The sequence below is a fragment of the Melozone crissalis genome, unplaced genomic scaffold (assembly GCF_028551555.1).
Source record: "Melozone crissalis strain CALT ecotype California unplaced genomic scaffold, PUWL_Pcris_2 ptg000034l_1, whole genome shotgun sequence".
Lineage (NCBI taxonomy): Eukaryota > Metazoa > Chordata > Aves > Passeriformes > Passerellidae > Melozone > Melozone crissalis.
Window position 1 is genome coordinate 20013639 of NW_026535812.1, and position 21010 is coordinate 20034648.

At 39.1% G+C, this 21010-nt stretch overlaps 1 protein-coding gene across 2 annotated transcripts in view; it reads left to right on the forward strand.

Annotated features, from left to right (window-relative positions):
* TBL1XR1 (TBL1X/Y related 1) overlaps positions 1-21010 on the forward strand; it is a 103015-nt gene that overhangs the window by 48747 nt on the left and 33258 nt on the right. The window contains exon 3 of one of the 2 annotated variants that reach the window (XM_054282791.1): positions 20857-20924. The exons of the other annotated variant lie outside the window; for it this stretch is intronic. The gene's annotated coding sequence lies outside the window, so the exon portion shown is untranslated. The remainder of the gene's footprint in view (positions 1-20856; positions 20925-21010) is intronic. 2 annotated transcript variants of the gene reach the window in all.

Here is a 21010-nt window from a genome sequence, read left to right on the forward strand (position 1 = left end):
ACACATATATTTGAATAAGAAATTAACTTCTGATTCCCTTGAGAAATGGTTGTAGCATTTTTGGTCATGTTTAAATCCTGATTGTCAGTTCCATTTCTTAGTAGTAAAAACACCCAAAATAACAATTTACATGTACTCCATCCTCTTCTGTTCTTTTCTTAGATTTTCAATTTTCAAGGTAATTAAAAGAAGCTTATTTTTTGCATCGTATTATGTTATGACATGCATATATATGTATATGTTAACTGATAAACCAAATAGGGTAAAATGCTAGTTACTCTTTAAAAATTATTGTAGTTGTTGGCAATTCTTTAGAAAATTAAATTACTGATAATGTGATATAGCATGGCTGTATTCAGTGGGGGTAAGTTCTCCTTCCCATTTTTCCAGCCAAATTTAATGTTCCTCACAATGTCAAAGGCAAGATGCAAAGGCTTAATGAAAAAGGCCTGGTAATTGCAGGAAAGTAAATGTCTAATGCTACTTTTCTAGGATTTTGAAGGTTCATTTAGAGGCTGATAACTGGGTACTTATTCTGTGGTCACAAGAATTAATGTGTCGGAAATAAAAATTTGAAGTCTTGGATCTTTGATCTAAGCAAATGATGACATCAGGATTTCAACAAGGGCTTTAGCAAATACATTTTCTTATTATGTGATGGAACTTGTAGCTTACCCAGGAAAGATTTTCCATTGTGTCTTGCTTTTTTGTGAGTTTTGGAAGCAAACCAGTTTGCCTTTCTGCCTTTGCGAGTCACTGGAGCAGGTTTGTGTGTTCACATAAATAATGTGGGAATATAGGAGTGTGTTTATCTGTGCATGTATTTATACACACATACAGGTGTATATCTAAATTTAGAAATACAGAATGGACTGTGCAAAACCCTGGAGCTTACAGAAAGGTGGGAGCTACCAGTTTGTGACTGTCCTATGGCAGCTTGTTGGGATGGATTTAATTTGGTAGAGGTAACCAGAAAGGGCTGGGAAGGACTCAAGCTGGGCCATGTGCTGGCCTTCTCACAGGCATCCTGGAAAACACTGTGTCCAGGTTCTGAGCCTTTACATGGGTGGTTTGACAAAGATCAACACCCTGATCAGTTAAAAAGGTCTAATGCGGGAGAGAATAGAGAATGTTATTGTTTATTACAAGCTGGCACAGGTAAAGTCTGAGGATAGGCAGTGAGCACAAAATTACCCAATCCCCAGGCAAGCAGAGTCATCAACAGCTAAGGCATGTCCTCAGAGTCTTGGGGGGAATACCAAGTAGGTGATTTACATCCATTATTTTCAGTGCTGCCTACTTCTAGGTGAACACATTATACTGTGTATGAGGGTGTCACACACCTATTGTGTATTATGTCAACTGTTCCTACTCATAAGAGATGGGACAGGACAGCTCTGCAGGCATTGGGTCTCTTGGACCAGCAAATCCACAGGTGCAACCTTTCAGTGTAATTACCTACAGGGGATTTAGCTCAGAAAGAGCAGGAGGGCTTGGAGGAGCTGGGGAGAATGAGTAAAGTGAAGGCACTGGAAGATGTCTGCAAAAATTTCCCCAAGACTGCAGCAAGTAGTTTTTAATTCAAATGTCTGTGTGGTGCCTTCAGGTAGTCCTGTGACCTTCACACTCCTTAGAAGACAGGTAAATGAATAAATGGATTTAACTATTAGCCCATGCTTCCCCAGCAGCTAAAGCCATCCAAGTACTGATCTGCCAGGCCACTATGTTGAAATGTCCCCATGCAGAGGAACACAACCAAGGGAGGGAATATGAGCTGGAGAGCTGGGTTTGGTGTGGAAGCCTTGTCTCTGCTGGCACCTGCCAAGGGCAGCTGGAGGTCTGTGCCTCTAGCTCCAAGGTTTTTGCACTGGAATTGCAAAACTGGCTTTGTTTCAAGAGGAGCTGAATGGCATCTCTCAGCTAGAGGTGTATAAAATGAGCATCTGCAGATGAGCAGCTCTTTGTGAGGTGGCGGAGCTGAAGGTTGGTTGTCATGCAGAGAGCAGGGACCCCTGCTTTCCACAGTTTATGAAACTTGACAGGACTAAAGATGTTGCCCTCAATAACCTAGAATAATTGATTCAAAATAAATAACCCTGCAAGACTAAGGCCCTTATTCTATGAAATACAAATGCATGTGCCTGCATGTAACTTTTAGTGTAGGAGTAGTTCTTTTGCAATATAAATAAGGAGTTCTTGCATGCATAAAGCTAAGCAAGCTTGAAAGCACATTGAACAGTAGGGTCTAAAAGTGCTCGTGAAATTTATTGTTGAGGCTGTTGGTTGTACAGTTTATGGAGTGTAGCTTTAAAAGGAAAAAAAATATTTCTAGCAGGTTCTGAAATAGTTTCAAATAATTGACAGCATGAAATTTTGGACTGTTTTGCTCCTTCTGAAATCAGTGGTTGCTGTTATCAATGAGGGAAGGTGAAGTGCAATGTATTTTGTGTGATAATTGGTTGTGGCTAAACAGTTATATTTCAAAATGTTCATACATTAGTTCTATTCAGTTCTATTTATTGGATCAGCATGAATTAGCTAATCTAGTGGTTTATGTGTGGAAGATGAAATACTGCTGATAATGTGATACAAAAGAAAAGTTCCATCATGTGATAGGGTGCAGACTGTGGTAAGCGTTAAAAATTGTACGTACTCTATTCTGAACAGTTTTGGAAGGGTTTTTGAATTTTCTGTTTCTTTATAGAGAACAAGTTAAACACACTAGCAAGATCCCTTTCTGACTGAGGGAAAACACCCCTTTTCTCCTATTTCTGCCATTAAAGTTCACCACTGAATGAATCAACTGAAATGGAAATTAACGTCCTTTAAAAAAATTGAAGTGTTGGCTCTGTTTTGAAGTAGCATTTCTCAGAGAACTTTCTCTCCTGTTTCTCTAAGCATTTTACAGTTCAAAAATAAGCTTTGACTAAGAATTCTCGGCAAAATCATAAATATGTAATTATCTAAGCAGCTGGGATATTTAGCCCCTGGCAGGTGCCCAGTGCAGTGCAAGAGCAAAGGGAACTGGGCCAGTATCTCAAGCTAGAGGAACATCTTCTAAAACAGGGTGAGGGCCCTTACTATTCCTTATCTACTGCCATTTCTAGGTTTTAAATCTTAAATATATCTGAAAAGAGGCAGTTTCTCCTGCAATGGGCTGTCTTCTCTTACAGCTGGCTTAGTCTGGTTTTTTTTCATTGTTTTCCTCTGCTTTACCTCCCCTGCCTTAGGTTTTTTCTGTCTTCACTGCTTTATACTGGTGTTGGTTCAATAGATAATAGTAGTGCAGTTAGCATTAGATTATATCTTACTTGATCAGCATGCCATCTGCTTTAGAGGAGAGGGAGATTTTGTGTTTGTGCTCTGGGTTCACTGCCATATGCCCATGGTGAAATTGTATAACCTGAAATTACCCTTTTCCTGCTTTATTATATGAAAGAATTAGAAATACAGTGTAAAGTCTTCTCAACATTGGCAAAGTTTGTTCCATAGTTAAAAAATTGAACTGACTTTTGTGTGTACATGTAGTAGGATATTACAGAGAAAACACAAGGACAGGCTCTTTTGTGTCCCAGCACGTGAATGCTGCCATCTGCAGAAGAAGCAAGGCTGATTTCACAGGAGACCATGTCAATGTGTCACTTGTATCATCAGGCCTTGATCCTGGTTTCCTTCTTGTCAACAGAAAGTTGATGTTAGTTCAAGTTAACAAAAGTAAAAGCTGCCCTTAGTTTCAGCAGTGCTGATGCTGGGAGATAATGAATATTGCTGCAGAACAATAGGAATTCTGCAGGCTGTGGGGAGTGACACTGCTGATGCTGACTTTTATTTACTCAGGAGAAACAGAGACCTGCTGGCATTCAAAAACCTGTGTGGCCATCAGCATGGATGGCATGGCTGGAAGTCTTTATCTGCTTTCCAAGTCTTTAGTTCACCCAGTGATTACAAGCAAAAATTGTAGTCATTCTGTTAGTGCACCCATATTTGTAAATAAAGGTCACATGTGACATTCTTATTGTAATTTAGTGAACAAATGTAAGAAACTATTCAAGACAAGGGATTTGAATCCCATACTGAGCATATGCACGTAGGATTGGCATCCATGAATTTAATATTCACACAAATGGAGGGTATTGATGTCAAATGTGAGCCATAATTGGAATCTTTGACCTCAGTAATGATATTCATGAAATCTTCCCCTTTCACCTAATTTCTTTGGGCTGTAGATGGACCATGTTTTATTGCAGTCTACATGTGTTTTAAAAATGTTTTATCCTGTGTTCAGGTGTTTAACAACTGTTTAAAAAAAAAGCTAAGTCCAGTGGCACAAGTTAAATTCAAGTCCATCATAACAATGTGAAAAGGAGAGGATTTGAATGAAGTAATAAACTGGGCATGTGGTATGACTTGGGAATGGTTCTGTGCAGGGCAGGGAACTGGACTCAATGACCCTTGTTGGTCTCTTCCAGCTCAGCTGATTCTGTGAAACTGGCAAAGGAGCTTTTATAAAATCAGCCGTTTCACTCTCTTTAACTTGTTTTCTCTTCTAGCTTAGTTGACACTTTTTATGAGAACAGCCATGCACTTCTGGTAAAGGGAATACAGTAAGCCAAATTATATATACATGATAGGCTATGAAGAAGTGATTTTGAGTGTGTGCTTACTGAAGAGAATCCAGAATAAAGTCACTGGTGGTTAAAATGAACAGAGGGCAGATCAACCATCAGAGCAGAGTCTTTTTCCATGAATAAAAGAAACAATTTTAAAACTATCAGGTACATAACACACAAATTAAGGGGAAAATAGATGGTCAAAGGTTAAAGAGGGAATGAAAACACAAGTTTTATGGTCACAAGATCAAATGAGGCATTAGTTAATTTTCCTTTTTTTGGTGCAGTTCAGCAGAAGTTCAAGTAATTCAACTGAGTGATTGAACTGGAACAGGAAAGAGTGCCAGAAAAACTGGTTGCTAATAACATAAACAGAAAAAATAATCAAACAAAGTTACAACTTGATGTCAGCATTTCACATTAAAATGAATTTGAAAAGGCTGGAATTCCATCCTAGTTCATGGAACCTTATTTACATAGAAAATGAATTTGTAGCAAATGTTCTTTTAACAGCTGATAAATTATTCTACTAATAAGCCATCAGAATAGATTTAACCAAGAAGTGGCTGTGGCTCAGATAGTGTTTTCTGGAGACTGACCATCTGGAAATTGGAAGTAACCTGAGTAGTAAGTAAGGGTATCTGAACTGTGAGGAGGTGACTTAATTACATAAATAGCAAATGGAAACCACATTAGGGATGCTGGGGTTTTGCTCTAAATAGAAGATAAAATACAATTTAATATTTCCTACCATCGATACCCCAAGGTGATGTGCTGCTCTTTAAGCAGGATCATTGCTGCCTTTTCTTGTACACATCTCATACTACTTATGATAAGCAAGTAACTGCTATGTGTTTGAATTTGTGACTGGAAATGCAGCTTAGAATAGATTGTTGGCATACCTTTCCACTGGCCTAATTCCTGGCTTCTTTTATGTTTAACTTTTTCTAAAAACAAAATCCTTTTTTGCTGAACTGTTCAGTTTTGGTTACTATTAAGATTTTTCCTATGCTGCTGCAGTTTATGAGGTTCCTGTTTCAAAGTCCTCCCTACCTGGTGAGCAGACTCTTGCACATCCAGTTCTTGACTCAGACTGGGAGCTGTGGTGAATAGGCTGTTGTGGAGCAAAGTTGCTTCCACTGCCCCATCCAGTTTTGTTTTAACATCCCTTTTGCTGGAGCTGACAGAAATTTCTCAGCAGATTGGCCTCCTCATTGCCTACAGGAACAACTGTTGCCATTTTTTTGTGTTTTCTTTGTGTTTTTTTGTTTTTTTGGGTTTTTTTTGGTTTGGTGGCTTGTGGGTTTTTTATTCACACGTGTCTCCATGGTGGTCCATATAGGATTTCCTTTTCAACATAATGCAAACTACATAAACTACTGATTTTTTTTTATTTTTTTTTTCAAAATGCCCATGTCAAAGCAGTTGCAGGGTTTACCCTGTCGAGGTTGTCTTGCATTTGGACTGTCTCTGTGAAAGCTTCCCATTTTCATCAGACTGCTTTTCAGTCTGTCCACAGCAGGATGTGGATTGTGGCATATTTGGAAGAGGAAGGAGTGTTACATGTGATCCTCTGAAATATCTTAGTCCTGGTGCCTGAATGTCAGGGTTAGATGTGGGGCAGCAACTGGAGCCTGAGAGAAAACAGTGCAATGATCAGGAACATTATAGTTCAGCAAATTCAGAAGCACATAAGCAAGGCCTGAACTCATTTTTTGTCTGATTTGGAAGACGATTTAATCCGTTACGTAAATCTTTAAATTTATGCTTTGAAAAAGGAGTGTTATGTGCGCAAATTCTAAATCATTCTGAAAAGAACTCGTGGCATCTATACATAGCAAACCTCTGGGGAAAAAATAGTCATTTTTTTAGGGTTCCTGAGGTTCTGTTGTTACCCCAAGATAGATGTGGGACGTTTTGCAAGTGCAGGAATGGAGAAACATCAGGAAAGGCAAATCTTGAGCGGAGTGTTACTAGAAGTGCCAAGTTACAGCTGTGATGGGTGACATCAACTTAAAAAGATGTCAGCTATGCAGGACTCATAAGTTAGGAACCTCTGTGCTTGCTTTTGAAGAAAAAAGCATTGCAGCTTAAGTGAAGTCAATTGTTCCACATATTTTTGTGACTCGTCACTTATCTGGTGAAAAACCCACAGTGGTTTGTAGGTTTGGAGTGCTCTGGATAAGGAAAGGAGCTGGGGCATCCCAGGAGGAGATCTGGGTCACAGAGTAACACACTTCCTTCCTTACTCTCTTGCCCTGGCAGCATGGCATTTGTGTATGTGCAGTGTTATATCCACAGGAAAATTAGTTCATGCCAAAGAAATTATTTATTTAAAATAAATCTAGCTTTGCCTCATACATCTCTCTGGCTACACCCATGAAAATTGCCAAGAGGTCAGTTGAAAAATCGCCTGGAGGTCAGCTGAAAAAGGACCTGTTTGGGAAGTGGGTGAATTCACAGCCCTCCCTTGGACAGTTTATGGGAGCTGAGCAGCACTGAGGACAATTGGGAAGATGGTGATGTGGCTCAATTCCACAAGCAGCTCACTGCACAGTGTGTCAGGGCTGAGAAATGCCAGTGCAGCCTTGCCATGTGCGTGGCTTTAGAGGGTTTGAAGAGCAGTTTTGTGGCTACCTCAGCTTTAAATTCAGTGTGATACACAGAGCCTCTGCCAGCACATGCTGAAATCCTGTAAGAGTGCTATAATTAGGAAGCTTAGTTGAGGAATTGGGTGAAGGAAACACTTGCATTCCTTAAGTATAGAGGATTTGTCAAAAAGCAAAGTGTTCCCTAACTTGCTATGAATTCCTAGGAGGATTTCATGACAGACATCTTGGGTTAAATGGAAAGGAATATACTGAAAAGGGGGAGGGGGGCAATTGTTTTTGCTGTAATGTGTGAATGCCATAAAATCCTCCAAAATGCAGCATTTTGAAGAGGGATTTTGCTGCTTTTTCATTCTCTCATTTTATCTTAGTACAGAAGGATTGTAGGATCTGTAAAGTGTGGTCTTCACTGTAGGAAATGCATCTGTTTATCACTTTGAGTCAAATCTAAGCGAGCTGCATGGATTGTTTCAGTAACACCTAGGAAAAAAATAATTTGTTTTGGGAACCTTAAACCTACTCAATATTTGCTGAGTGAAGAAAGAATCGTAGCCAGGCAGAAGTGGCTGTGTAAGGTTTTGCCTCACACTAGGATAATGGCTGCAAATTTTTAGAGCTTCAGAATGCTGTTTAATAAGGCATTCCCTAACTCAGCCCAACAGACAGAGCCAAGAACAGAAAAAAGTGCCTTTTGCTGTGATGCTTTTACCTTCCCTCTCTCAGCCTGCTCCTGCAAATCACTTCCCTGCTGGCTCAGCTCTGGTGCAGCTCAGTGCCTGAGTTTCTGCTGGGCTCCCTGGGGCTGAGCAAGGACCTGCCTGGAGGAGGCTGGGCAGAAACATGGTTAGAAAATAAGAGAATCCCATTCCCTCACTGCTACCTCTATATTGTTGGTTTTTGCCAGACACAATTAGACTTGTTACATTCCTCTTTATCGAGCTATTTTTATAAAATAAACCAAGGGCTAGCATTTAATCCTCATTCAATGCTAAAAATATTTCATTCCACTGGCCGGAGAAGTTACTGAATTTAGATAAAGATGACAATATTCAACATTGTATTTATCTTAAGACAGTAGTAACTGGCACTTCCAGGAATTTCTAGAAAAGCTGTGTTACCTCTCAGCACTTCCATTATCATTGAAAACTCTTCATTATATTTTGTCTCCCACAGAAGAGGAAATATATATATTTTTTTTTAATGGGTGTGCTAGGAGGACAGACCTGGAGGACCTTGGTCCATAAGAGAGAGTAGCAGATGGTCTAATATATGTTAAAACAGAACAACAAAAGTCCTGGACAGGAGCCTTTGTTGTTGACCTTTGGTGTTGTTTATTGACCTTGTCTGGTGAGATTACATCTCTTCAGCGCAGGAACGAAGTCCTACCTGTTTATGCAACCTTGGCACCATGGGGGCCCCATCTTAAAAAGAGATCTTTTGGATGATGTGGTTATTAAAATAAATGGTGGTAATAAAAATGTTCATTACCTCTGGTTTGAGTTGTTGTGAAGGTTCCTTGAGCAAGGAGAGATGTACCTAAAGTAGAACAGCAACATTCTAAATGAAATAGTAAAGTCCTTTGTATCATGTGTTGCTTTTTAATTGCCTGTGTGTTTTGTAGATGTTTTTGTACCACTCCATTTTATCCAAGTGTGTGTAAAACCACATCAGAGATTTTACAAGGGTTCTATCAGTGCATTTTGTGATTTATACTCAGTAGTAAAGATGATGACGGCCAGAGGTTTTTTGGTTTTATATAATCCTGGATTTGCAGCCTTGTAATTCACTCGCTGTCTGTTTTAGAGTGCAGAACAGTGATAAAAACTTTGCACATAGACTTGTTTGACTTTTCCTTCTCTACAAGTCATGGAATCACAGCTGAGGAGGTGGCCACCCCTCCTCTGCACGGTACCTGCTTGTTTTCCTCCCAGGCACTGATTTCTGGTACCCTTTTGTTTTATTTTGGTTTTTTCCCTTATATTTCAGAATCACAAATGGAATTGAGGGATAGGGTAAATAGAGATGAATTTGGTTCCATACAGCTGTGCTGTGAAAAATGCAGGTCATTTGTGTCTAGAAAATGGGTCAGGATTTAATTGCATTGTCAAGGGTAGTTAATGCTTAAACCGTTTGCTTCTTTATATAAAAGGGAACAACAACAGATCTGCTATTAACTTTTCAAGGCATTTTTAAAACTATAGTGTATATATATAAACCTTAAAGTATGACGGGCCTAGAAAGCCCTACAAACCTTCAACTGCTTACAAGTGCTCTCAGTTTTCTTCATGACAAAATGAGCTATTTTTGTTTTTCAATATCTTGTGGCATATCTACAGTGAGCCTCTTCTCATCCCAGTGTTGCTATGCTGAACACACAGACCAGTTCGCATGACCTGAGGCAGAAAATAACATCTTCAGTATATTCTGAGTAGCTTTTCTGGCAGATTAAGGAGCTGAAGTTCAAGTCCATGATCAGTTGACACTGCTGGCTCATCCTTGTGCCGCTGCCTTGCATTCCCTGTACCCCACGTGTTTTCCAGAGGTTGTGTTCAGGAAGAACCCTGGCTGCTTTTCATGCTGTGGTGCACAGGGTCATTGGATTCTGCTCTTTTCTCAGCTGCAATTCAGGTGCAGAGCACGATGGCCAAGGATTTATTGTTCCTGTGGTTATATAACAGGATAGTCAGTGACAATAATTTCAATTAATTAGGTTAAATTCAGCGGAAAGGCAGCTTCTGTGGCATCTTGGAGAGAGAATCCTCTTACCAGGAGATCCACCTTGGGCTGACTGTGGAGTCTGTGGTTTGTCTGGTGGAAATTCATTCCCTCAACAGTGTCATGCACCCTGTGGGCTACATAATAGCAGTCTGAAAATGTATTATTTACAAAAGGATGCTAATCTGTCAGCAAAAGGGGTAAAGTGTTCATTGTTTGCTTGATTTTTTGATTTGAAGAAAATTTGTGTGGATTTTTTGAGTGATCTGTATGAGGCAGGATTTACTAGAAAACCACTTATCTTCATTTCCATAACATGCCCAAATCTCTAAATTCTGTCTCTATTTCTATTTAAGATTAAATGGAATCATCGTAAAAAATGATGTCACATGTCCTTCCCTTGTAAAACCAGTTTTGCCTTGGGTAAATGTAACAAAAAAAACAAAAAAACCCCTCAAACAAACAATAAAAAAAAGAAAATAATGTTTTCCCACTGCTGATAGTGTTTGTGAGTTTTAATATGAGTGTTGCAAGTAAAATGATTTGGAATAGGAGAAAAATCAGAAGATATGAACTAGGTCTTGACTTGGTGTGGTTTTATATAAAAGCAAGGGGTGAGGGTGGTTCTGGTGTTACAGCTACAGAGGCAAAACTGGTTATTGATTGTTGGGCTCCAGTTTTTATTCATAACTGTAAGACACATGGATTCCTACAGCTGCTGCTGGAGTGAAATTTGCTGATAATAGAGACTTTTACTTAGCTGGTCAAGCCCACTCTAATCCTGAGCATTTTTAAATTATTTCTTTAAGGTTTAAATATTTTTAGTATATATAAAGAAAAAGCCTATCAGGGGATGGATGAAACCACATTCATGTCTTCTTTTCTACCTTCTTTTTGAGTACCTTGCAGCTTTTTTGCTTACAATTGTGGCATGTATTAGAAAAAATAAAGTGTACAATGGTTATAAAAACAGCCCACATGATGAAAGTGGCTTTGGATCCCAGCTAGCTTTGTATTTATTTCTTGCAGATTTTGTTTCCTTTTCCTTACTTTTTTCTTCTAGTTTTTAATAGTTATAGAGTGAATTTTAGAATTAAAAAAAAAAAAAAAAAAAATTAGGAAATGGAAAACCACAGACAATCCTGTTCCCAGACAGCAAATTATGATCTTAATAACTCAGGATTCTCTTCACTCCCCTTGGAGTTAAAGGTGAATTGGCAACGTGCAATATTAGTTACAGCTCTAATTGATTTCTTTGTACAAGTACTTTGGTATGCATAAATACAGGAGAAATTAAACAGCTGGCAGAGGCCTCCTGGTTTTGTGCAAATCTTAAGGCTAGGAGGATGAATTTTTAATTTTTCTTTCTTCAAGATTCAAAGTTAGCTGTAGAAGGAAGTTCTGTAAATGACATTGATAGGAGTGTGCTCCTGCAAGCTGATGGGAAGTGATGTGATTTTATACCAAGAGAAAAACTGAGCAGCAGTGATTTCTGTATTTCTCTTCAAATCTGTCTTTCCAGCATTTCTGAGTATTCCAAATTATTCTGCTGTACAACTGTAAAAATGGATTATTATCCACTGAGACATGAATACAGGTCCCCTCTTGTTGATGGGATGGTGTTCCTTAGTCTTAAGTTTGTTTCAAGAGCAGTTTCTATGTAATTGTCTCCATTTCTGCTTTCTCTCTGTGGCAGGCACACCTGAAACAATGAGTCCTGCTTCTCTCTCAGCAGAAGGCTTGAGGCAATTCAGTGTGTTTTTGCAGGGTTTCTCCTGCCAGCTTTCCATCTCCCCTGAGCATCCTCTGCAGGATGCTCCTTTTTCTGCTCTTCTGCAGACAGTGTTGGGCATCTGGAGAGATAAAGGGAGGAGAACTGTTTTCAGGGAAAATCACAAAACCTAAACTAGAAGAAAACTCAGTGAAATAGGTGATATTCTTTAAAAATGTAATTCTCCTCTTCCAAAGTCCCCAATTCAGCCACGTTTTGCCAGAGGAGATTGGTGTTTTTCCACTTTGTTGGTGACTCTTCCATTTAAATCCAGTCTAAAGATGGAGTGGTTGTTGTATTGCACCTCATGGTGCACTGCTGGTGGGACCAGCAATCAAAGCTGGTCTTTCTCTGGGAAATAACAAAACCAGGAATTTGTTATGATCATCTCCTGGACGCTCACTCCTCCTAGCATCACTGTGTCCAGTGCCCCACCCAGTTTCACTCCAGTGTATTACTTAACTCTACTTCTTTTTATTTTCTTTTGCGTACACTTCTAGATGGAAAAATGTTTGCACCAGCTTATGTGATGTAATAAAGGCTATTAAAATCCAGCATGGCTTTTGTACATATAGTTGCCTATAATGAAAGTGAGGTATTAATTTGGGAAGGCACACAAAAGGGGTATTGTAATTGAGCAGTGGCTGACATGTCGCTCAAAACCCAAAGTAGGTTGTACTATAAATATAGTCTCTTGTTTTGCAATTGACATTTTGCTAGTGGGTGGCTAATTTGAAAGGAAATAGACCAGTGATCTAATATTAATAACTAATTAATAGTTATGTGGGTATTTTAAGTCTATTTTTCTGCTTATTTATAGGCATCTATTATTCATCTATGCTGTGTATTCTTTGCATATATGTTTAATTCTGAAACTTTTGCTTCGGTTACATTCAGCTTTTGCAATCAAAAGCTTGATAGCAAAGTTGGTATGCTCTTCAAACCCACTTTTTGAGGATGGCAATTTCAAAGTAAGAACACTTTGACCACTGAGGGAAGTCTCCCTCTTGAAGTGAGGCCTAAGAGGAAAGCCAGTGATGCATTGTCTACAACTCACCTGTATTTGTGAGTCCTAATCAGCATCACTCCTATATGTATCCTCTGTTTAAAGCAGAATACAGAGCAGTTTTTAGGCTTCCACTGAAAGTGTGTAGCTCACAGACAAAATGAAGAGGAATAAAAGAAGAAGGGGCATCTCACAGGCAGCTTGATCCTTTGGGATCAGAATAAAACATGCATTCAAGTGCTCATTGCTTCTCACAGCATGTGTTACTATACCAAAGAGAGGTGATGTTTTTGTTTGCTCTGATGGGACAAACTTCAGCATAGGGTTTTGTTTCTTCTACCTATTCCCCCTGTCTCCTGCCTTCTCTCTCACACTCACATTCATCTGTAAATTAATAAGCATATGTGATACTTGTCCTTTTAATGAATTCTTAATTGAATTGATAATAAGACAGGAAGACTGTGTGAGAGATTCATTGTACTTCAAATATGCCTGATATTTTTAGATGTGTTTTGTCACATAGCCAAACATTTTTAAATGTATTCCACCGAACTCCACAGAGCAGTGCCGTGACATCTGGGCCGTGGCTGTTAGCTGTGGAATTTGTGTGCGTTGTCTTTGCATCTCATCCCTCTTGTGTGAATAACTTTGCTGTGAGTGCTCAACTCACAGGGAACTAACATTGTTCACCACCATCTCTAGAGTTTGCATTACTCATTTCGCTACTGTCCTAGGAGGTTTAAGCTCTGTCCTATTTCCTGTTGTTGGATTAAAACCCTGCTGCAGTTACCTGTGGGGCTCACCTGTTGGTGGAAGCCCCCATGCTCCTTCAACCACAGCTGCATCTGCTGCATTCAGGTCTTCTCAGCATTTGTAGCAGGTGTGAGGAAAAGCCCGTATTAGCAGCAGGTGTGTGACAACAAGCAGATACAGCATTCTGCCTTTTAACACCCTGCCCTGCAGAGGGTGGGTGGGAGTTGCAGCTGTTTGCTTGTTGCAGGGCATGGCATTGATGATAGAGGAAACATTGTGTGGGGCTTTTAGCTTCTGTGCCTTTCCAAAGGTGCTGAGCTCTTCTGTATTTGGTCTCCCCAAAGCTGTCTCTATGTTCCAGCATAGTTCACAGTGTCATTGCTGTGAATCAAACAGCTGTGGATAGATCCCTTGGAGCAAGCATCCTCCTTCCATTTTCTTACAGATAGCCAGAGATTGCAATCTCAAAGGGCTTTTGTTTGTTTGCTTGAGGATTTGTTTTTGGTTGTTTATGTTTAGTTGTTTTTTTGGGGGGGGTGAAGGTGGTTTCTTTTTCCTGGTTCTTATGTACTTTGCTATGCAGAGGGCAGCTCTGGGCAGAGAACCAAAAATCCTGAGTCACAGATGCATGGATCTTAGGTGGGGAGGCTGGTGTTCCAGGCATCACTTGGGATCCAGGCCATTTGAAGAAGTGCTTGAGGTTGTTGTCCATTGATAAAAGCCATTGATAAAATGCAGCTGGCAGTGTTTGTCCAGCTCCAAGGACAGAGCTGACACCAGTAATGCACTCGTGGCGCTCAGGGGTGTGTGTGGGGCCAAATGAGGCACACAGAGTTTAAACTCTGCAGGACACATCAGGTTTGAATTCTCTGATTTCAGAATCAGTTTGAAGCATGTTGGAAGTGACTGTCAGAGGGTTGTTTTGAAGTTTTTGTCCCTGTACATTTTTCTGACTCTTTTTTTGTATGACAGTTCATGTTTTTATTTTCAGTTCCCTGTGACTAAGGGAATCTTTTCTCTATGTGTATGCTTATTGCAGGCAGTATTTAATATAGTCCTGTTGATTCTCCTGTAATAATGAGAACCGATCAAAAGATGCAGTCTTAATCTGACAAGGTTTATGGATGCTTTGTTGTTCTCTAGCAATAAAAAAACCCCTCTTAAAACTTAAAAATTTTGCAAAAATTCTCTTGTATTTCATGTGTTGACATGGTGTTATGTTGTAGGTTGGATTTGATGATCTCAGAGGTCTTTTCCAACCTATTTGATTCTGTGGCAACTTCAGTGTTTTCTCCTCTGTAAAAAGCATATCTGCACCTGGGCAATCCTGCTTGCCCTTCTAATATTTACTTGCTAACCTTTTGTATTAAAAATAGTAAACCATGTTTGTCAAATAACATAGCAGGTCTCAACTCTTCAGGCATCTTAAAAATTACCTGTCAGTCCTGGTAGTGCTCTGGAAGTGTCAGACACTAAGAATGTGAAGCAGTGGTTCCTGTGCAAGGTTCCTGTGTCTTGAGCTGCTTCTGATCTACCAATAAATTCAAAGAACTTCACATCTGGTTGTGAGCAGGAGCAATAGACAATTCATGTGTTGGAAATAAACAAGTGAAGTTCATGAGTGACTCTCATATAAACATGATTTTTAAAGTATGGACTTTTTTAATGGCTGGGATCCTTGTTTAGTTTGGATGTATAGGCTTGGAATAGTCTTCCATCTGAATGGATTTTTTTACTGGTTTTGCTTTAGTTTCTCTTATGTTCCATAAGTGTCTCGCTAGTGCTGCTATGGTGTTTATAGGTTTTGAGATGGTGTTTTCCTACATGAACACACAATTTTCTGAGTAGCACCACAAATAATTGTCCTTTCGCAAACATTTTTTCTCCCCCTCTCATATTATTAAAGGCCCATTGAGTCTGAAAATTAAGTAATGTAGCTTCCCACAAACATGCATATTTTTCAGCGTAATTGGAAGATGTTTTGGATTACTGTCTTCAGGCCTGTGGAGCCAAGAACCCAATTATAGGCATGGTTAGAAGGCGATCGTGTGCGTTAGTCAGATTATAACAAGATTCCAATAATGTAAAATTGCTGCACGACAAATTAGTTTGTATAGTTTTGACAGTTGTTGCCTTTAATAAACTAAATTATAAAGCGATACACAGCTGCAGCGCTTGCGAAATTGAAGAAAAATTGACTCTTATTTCCCTGTCAGAATCTTTTCCACAGAGCAGGACCATGGGCATGCATGGGTCTGGTTTGAGTTGTTCAAACCAGAGTTTTGTGAGTCCATCTGTCCCAAGATGATTTTCTCTGTGAGAAGATGAGAGACACGTTACAAGAGCTGCATTTAAGATATTGTCAGCCACCTTCTTTTTACTGTTAGTGATGACAGATGCAGTCGCAATCTTTTGTGATGACACTTCTAAAGCTAAGATTTGGAGGGGTTAATTGTAATTTATGTATAAATGGTGACTAGATTAATGCTGCCTGCTTATCTTCACTACAAACCTGAGCTCAAGTCTCCTGACAGAGTGCAGGAGGCGTTGATGTGGTAACTCCATGTACCAATTGAATTGGATCTCTGAAATTCAAGAACCTGTGGTTCCCTGGAGTAAGGTGTTACAACACTATGAAATAAAGCAAAATCTTCTACATTTTAGCAATCAGGCTATTCAATCAGTAGCTTTTTTACACTTTTCTGTCCTGAGCTATGTTCCAGCTGCAGGTTTGAGAGCCACTGTGGCTGCCAAGTGACGTTTGTATCTATGCTGGCAAGTCTCTATCAGTGATACGGACTTTAATTAGATATGACAGAATTACGATACAACCTGCTTTGGATGCAGTTTAGGACCAAGCCCCACTATTTTTACATCCATTTCCAAGCAAATTAAAGCCCAGTTTGAGGTGTGTGCTCCATCCCAGCTACTTGATATCTATTCAAAAGGAAGGGAGACTCTGTCATTACGTGGTCACTGCCCTGCAGTTTGGAGCTTTCCTTTTCACAGTCCAGGAGCAGCAAGGGCAGACCTCATTTCTGAGTGTCCTTGGCTGCTGTCGCTTGCAGGGTTTCAGCTCCTGCACTTTTCTCCTGAGAGAACATGATGGCACTGACTTAATGGGGGTAAATGGGAAGATGAAGGCTGCTCGTTTTCTGTGCGTGGTGAGGGTGAATCTCTGGTCATGAATTCAGAGGCAGGCACGAAGTACAGAGCAGCCTTCTGCTCTCAGTGCTGACACTGATATTGGTTGATGGCGTTAAATAAAGCTGCTGGAGATTGTGTAGAGTGGCAAGGGAGTAAAGGAAAAAGAAAAGAAAAATGTATTTATTTACCAAATTTGAAAATGGTAAAATGGATGATTTTCAGGAATGAGAATGATGACCAGCTTTACAGTGCTTTTGAGTGGCTTACATTTTGAAGAGTGGTTTTTTTTTGGTTTTTTTTGGAAAAAGAGCTGCGAGCTCCAGACATCATTTTTAATGAGTATGCAAAATACTGGCTGTAGTAGCTGCAACACCAGTCATGAAACAGTACTCTTGGAGGCAGTCTTTAAAAATTAAATACTTCTGCCTTCCAGTTTTGAAAAAATTATTCCTGTGTTTGATTTTTTTTCAATAAGCAAATCCTTATAAAACTTAAATGCTTGAAGCCAAATAGCATGCATTATGGTCAGGCCAAAGAACTGGAATATCTGTCAAATAGAAAGAGTGAGAGTTTCTGCATCGTGTTTCCAAAATAGTTGCACACACTTCTTGCTTCCTTCATGTGCCCTTGGCAGTCAGTCAGCTGTAAGACTTTTTGAACACCATGATGTGCTCTGAAAATATCCTCTGCAACTTCGTAAATCGTTAAGAGGATGAATTATGGAAATGACAGTGGGTAAGGAAGAGCAGCAAAGATGCACATTCACTTGGGACATTGCCTTGAGGCTGGCGTCATTTGTTGGTTGGATGGTCTTTGAAATAGAGGCATTAGAGGGAATAAGTTGTAGCAAGCAGATGAAATATCTCATTTATAGTCATACTCATTGCACAGAAAGAAAACAACATCAAATATTATTAACAGGTGGTCTAGTGGGAAGGCAGCAGTAAACAATGCTTCCTAAAAGTGGGTAATTCTTCTCTCCCTGATGGGCCACATTCAGTTTGTAAAATGCACGTCAGTATTTTTTATGACCACATAGTTTACTTTTTCGTCTTGTTTTCCCTAACTACATATGGTTTAAAATCAAAACAAGCAAAACCCTAGTCAGTCATAAAAAAAAAAAAAAGTTACCTGTTTGTTTGTTGAAAAAAACCTTTTGATTATTTTTCCCTTTTTTTTTAATTTAAAAATTGAGACTTAAGTCCCAGTATAACAGCAATAGGGATTTTGTTTTAAAGAAATGCAAGAGAAGAAAAATCAAAAAATATTGTGCAAAAAACCCCACCAATGGAGTGGGTAAATGGGCTCTGTGCTGATCAAGGAGCATGCTCTAGTGGCAGGCTAATCCAGCATGGCTTTCTTGGGTGCCCATCCTCCACCTTCACTGATATTAATCAGCTTCTTCAAGAAAGTGACATTTTCACAGAATCTTATTAAATTTACCATCTCTGTTGCTCTCCAGTGCCAAGGCAAGTGCAATGTGTTTACATGTGGCATCATCACATATATTGGTGGTAGTGAGATGAAATTCCTGCTCTCTAATTAATTTTGCAGTGGGGAAGTTATGTCTATTTTTGCAGATGGTTTTTAAATGCACAGATATTTTGAGCTGCAGAGGGGAAGATTTCATGCTCACGATGCACAAATTCTTATGGAGTGTGAGCATTTTAGTAACAAACACAGTTGTTAAGTTTGCATCACGTAAAATGTTGGGCTCTCAAGCCCTGCACATTTTTGCAGTGTTTTCTGTTTTAGTCCTCTCCCCAAGGCTGGAAAATTTCTTTACTCCTTCCTCTCTCGTTCTACTTTTTTTTTTTTTCCATTAATGAGACTGTAGGTTTACAGTTTGATTCTCTTCAGGTTTCTGAAATACACCTAGATAGGCATCTTGTAAGAAAGAAAAATAAAATACTAAGTAACTTTGAAGCAATTCACAGCTGAAGAGTAGGTGTAGTAATGGAAATTATGCCCTGTGATTATAGGTGAGCACCCTGAGATGGGCTTAATTTCATCATATCACTTGGTAGAAATATAATTAAATGTGAAGTTTTTATCCTATATCCTTCACTGTATGTGAAGGGTTTTTTGCCACGAATTCTATTCACATCACTAACATTACATATATATATATATATGGTCTTTAAGTAATGTGTCTCTGCAGCACATGCTAAATTTTTTATTATTATTTATTAATTTGAAGCACATAAAAAATATAATTTATTGGATTCTCTGATGGTTGTGTTATGAACTGCAAGTGCCTGCAGAAGTAGCTGACTATCGGGATCCATCTGAAAAATTTCTTTTATTGCTTAGTCATTCCTAAAGGCCCTGTGAAGTTAGGCCGTACATTTAATTGTTGCTGTTCCTCAGCCCTCTCCATGCCATGGCTGAGGGAACTGAGCAGGTTTCTGCTGTTGTAGGGAGGTTCATGCAATGGTGAAATTCTGTGTTCTGTGTTTTCTGTGGGGAACTGTGGAGAGGAAAGGAATTCCTCTTAAAGCAGCTCCTGTTGAGGGTGCGGTGTTTCTCTGCTCTCCTGTAGGGCCTCCGGGTTCTTTCTCTTGTTTGGCTTCATTTTGGGGGTAATTCCAGTTATTTCCTTCAGCAGAGTTTGTTCCAAATGAATGAAAAATCCTTAATGTAAACATAAAGTGTACAAGGTTCAAAGCATAAAAGTTGAAACTTGCTGCTCTGTCTTGTTTGTTCAGCCAGCAGGATCAACATCCCCTTTTCATGACCTTTTGCACTTGGAGTTAAAATTTTATAAGCTTTTAAACTTTGCTTCTGATTGTTTTTTCCAAATCAAATTTTAGCAATGCAGTTGGCATATAGAGTTAGGTTTCTAGAAATGATCAAAGCAGTACATAATAGCCTGGCAGGGAATTAAAATTACATTAATGGAGGGTCAGGACCTTTTCACTTAGTTCTTGTGAACCACTGTCAGTGTTGAAGGAGGACCAGGACACTTTTCCAGTCCAGGGTAGTGGTATCATGCTTTTGGAGATTATTCTGCATTTGGCTGTTGGAGGCTTTTCTGGAGGGAAAGAGGAGAAATTTGCTTGATTCTCTTGGGAACTGACACATGGAAAATGATTGCTGACCAAAATACCCTGTGGCTCCCCAGTCAAAAGAGGGGAAAAAAATTTCAAGTCTTATTGAGCTTAGCAACAGACTAAATAACAGAGGGTTTCTTAGAGGTCACTGCTTTTGGGATGATGGAAAGTCTGAAATGGTAAGGCCTGTTTAAGGCATGTGTTGCCTTCCTTGGTTTTAATCCTAGTATTAAGGAGGTGTTGTGGAAGTTTCAGTGTTACTTGTAATGAATTCTGTGAGCCCTTATAGCTGGAGTTTAGTGCTTAAAAACTTGTTTGTTCCTTTCCTGATCCCCTTCCAGAGGGCAGAGTTTGCTGTTGCACTATTGAGTGCAATCTGCTTCAAACAGCATTTTTTTGACACGTGGATTCTTTTCTTGTGGTGCCCAGACAGTGTTCCTGTGCTTCTGCCTTCAAATCTTCTCCTTAATCCTTTGGTTTATATAAGATCACTTTCTAATGATTTAATCTGTAATGAATATTGGTGGTAGGAATCAGCATGTTACACAAATTCAGGATCAGTAATTATCCTGATCACAGGTGTGTAATGTTTTAATTTTGAAGTCACCTGTAGAAATTAACTTAATGAGGGTATTTTAAGGATTGTTCATACAACTGGCTCTTTATAATTTGTTGGTGTGTAATTCAGCTCCTGAATGGTCACTTTTGAAAACACTGGATGGTTTGATCATGGCCTTGTGGTTCCTGGTTTTTATCTTCCCATTGAATCATTTTATTTGTATTGGTTAACACTGCAATATCTATTGCATCAATACTGAACCCTTTGTAAACTTTTTCTGGAGTCTCATGAAGTTCCCCTTTGTCAATGTGGACAGACAAAAAGAACAGAAATTCTTTTGAAGCTACTGTGCTGTTCTGTGGTGGGGATTTGCTTTCAACTAAGAGTGAGAAGAGGATGGAGTTGAAACTGTGACTGTAATTTGTTTTTTAAAATAAATTCTGTGTAAATAATTAAGGTCTCTAATTTTTGTTTGTTTATTTTCTTAACTAAGCATATATTGTTATCAGTAGGAAACTGAATGTTGTTTTAATTCTTTCAGTAAAAAGACTGGTAGAAAAATAGCTTTTATCCTTTTTTCATCCTTTAAAATAAATATTGATAGAAACTATCATAATATGGTTTGTGTTACAGGTGGTGTAATACCAAGGGCTGTACTGCTGCCACATCACAATTTTGTGGGGTTTCAGAGAGTAGTTCTGGTAAGGACACTCAATGATTTATCTATTTATTTGTCATAAAAGTGGACTGTAGTTTGGTACAATTTAGTATTACGTGCATTTACAGT